Source organism: Nothoprocta perdicaria, unplaced genomic scaffold (assembly GCF_003342845.1).
Source record: "Nothoprocta perdicaria isolate Ctin4 unplaced genomic scaffold, notPer1 scaffold_128, whole genome shotgun sequence".
Lineage (NCBI taxonomy): Eukaryota > Metazoa > Chordata > Aves > Tinamiformes > Tinamidae > Nothoprocta > Nothoprocta perdicaria.
The window spans coordinates 546,978-549,573 of NW_020454405.1; positions in this window are offsets into that span (position 1 = coordinate 546,978).

The window sequence follows — 2,596 nt, forward strand, 5'->3', positions numbered from 1 at the left end:
GTTTTCTTTTTGGAAGAATTTTGGTTTAGCTCCTAAAATGTCTATTACAAATGACTGAGGTCAGCACACAAACTGTGCAGCAAGGGAGTTCTCTGGTCACTTATTTCTGTCAAGTCTRCCTGAATAATCTGGCAAGCTTAGACCCATGAGACCAAGGTATTATTGCTTTTAATAAAACATTTTTATTATAAATCTCTGAATCTCTATTATTTTATTCATATATTTTTATTAAAGATCTTAGCCTGAGGTCTATGTATTGCTAATTGCATTACAAAAGCCACATTTTTTTTTAATTAAAAATGTGAATTTGGTGATATTTATTTTCAGTATTAGTCCACAAAATGGTATTAGAGTTGGGCTTAATACCTCTTGATTCTGCATGGGAGACTGAAGGTGCAAGCTAACACAGGGAGAAAAAGCACAGTATACCCCTCATTTCAGTCTGTGCTTCTCCCTTTTAATGTAAACAATCAATCACTATAGAAGGAAGCAAGATATCAATCCTTTCCCCACTGAGGTCAAGTAGTGACTTTGAAATGAGAGAGCAAGATTCAGTGACAGAAAAGATAGAAAATTAGTACATGTTATTTTTAATTARAATGAATGAACTTGATTATTTGGTTTCCAATAAAGCAAAATAAATGGTACATAAATCCATAAATAATGAGAAATCTTTGGTTGTTTCTTTGTTATTATTTTTGATGCTGAGAAGTGGGTCACTTGGTATGTGCATAAACAAAGAAGATAAATGGCTAGAAGAGGAATGAATTTTCCATAACCTGATTAAAGGATACGTCTGGCTCCTAGGAGAATGTTATAGTGCTTAATGATTTTGTTGTTGCTGTTCTTAATGTGTCTAATGTTTGCTGTTTAAGAAAATCAAGAAAAATGTTAAAAGGTTGCTGCAGAAGGGAGCTGTCAGCCAAGAGGAGGAGACAGCCAGTTTAGCCAACAAATCCTCCACTGGCAAACAGAGAGGAGAAAGGGAGGAGGGATGGAAGAAACCTCTTGGTACCCAAAAGCAGAGGATGACAAATGCTCCAGCCTYGGAGCATCGTGCACACAATGACCTGGCCCCATTGCTCCTGCAATGGCCACAAGTGTCTGGTCCTTGGTGTCCCTGTCACCTCATGGGAATTGGGAGATGCTGATGGGATATAGCCCTTAACAAAAGTATAGCCCTTTAACAAAAGTGGAAGAAAGATGTAGGAGCATAGAGGAGACAGTTACCCAGCCTGAGGGCTTTCTCCCTGGCAAATTTTGGGATTCTGCCGCAGTCTAATGGAGCCACAAGAAATCCTTAAAGAGAAGGCACAAGAATTCCTTGGAAGAGCAGGCGAAGACTCCTTTGTAGTGTAAAGCAGCGSTGCAGCTGCGAGTAGCTATCCCCTAAATGACAGTTAGGAGGGGTGGTGGAAGTAATAATACCCTTTTGAAAGATAGTGCATTTATTAAAGAAAAATCAACTAAATTAATTCCTAGAATTACTCAATTATTGTCTAGGGTTGCCCAAAGGTCAAGTCTGACTCTGGATGCAACAGCTTTCAGAAGTCCCCATCTCCTTAAGAAGCCCTATTTATTTCTTGCATTTCATGGAGCTGTTGCTGTAATATCATCAAGCTGGGCTTTGTTCACTAAGAATCCTTTTTACTCTGCTCACCRTCTTAGTTCCCATAACAACAGAATGCATTTGTAATATGGAAACTCTGCTTCTCTCTAGTCTTTGGGGTAAGATCTTTCTCTCCACGTGAAGAAGCTTGCAGCACACTAGAGGTTTGTGTAAACCTGAAAATATGCATAATATTCAACACTGCAAGTGATCTAATGGAAAGTACTTAACTACCATACTTCTGGTGAAGTGACAACTTCAATGCTTGCAGATTTTCCTTGAGTTTATACCTTCTGTAGCCAGTGATTGCTATGCTATATCTGCATTTTCTAATTAAGAAATGAAATACTCATTTTTGAATGAGCCTTTTTAGACTCCAACAAATTTATGGTGTGTTTATGAAAACATACAGCCATACCGAAGTTGGCAAGCCTAGCAAGGTTTATCTTCAGCCTATAGCTCTTTCCCTGAATTCAATACTGCAGGCACAATTTAATGCAAACCCAATTTATGACTTAATGCTCCAGGGACCATAGTGGGAGATTGTTACATTATTCTTTTCTAATCCTATTTGTGTTTTAATTTGCTAAGTCTGTAATGAGGTGCATGCCTTGAATAGATTCAAGATCTTTCACATTGCTTTTGACTTTGTTTAATATAATAGATTGTACAGTTTGCATTCAGAACTGAGGTGTTCCAGTCAGTGCTATCTCTTCATTTTCAAAACTAGGGTGAATAAAATTATGTTCTGAAAGTAATTGTATCCATGTTTCCTTGTTTATCACTTAATGGTTTATTTCCTGTTATAATTTTCTAGTATAATATTTGAGGTCACAAAAATCAATTCTCAGTGGACTCTAACTTGACTCTTCCAAATTACTCCAAAACTAACTCCGAAAATATCATGGTGAAAATGAAGTGCTCATTAGTAAGTGGCTGACTTTACTGATTTTTTGTATTATTGCTTTTTTGCCTTTGTGCTCTGAA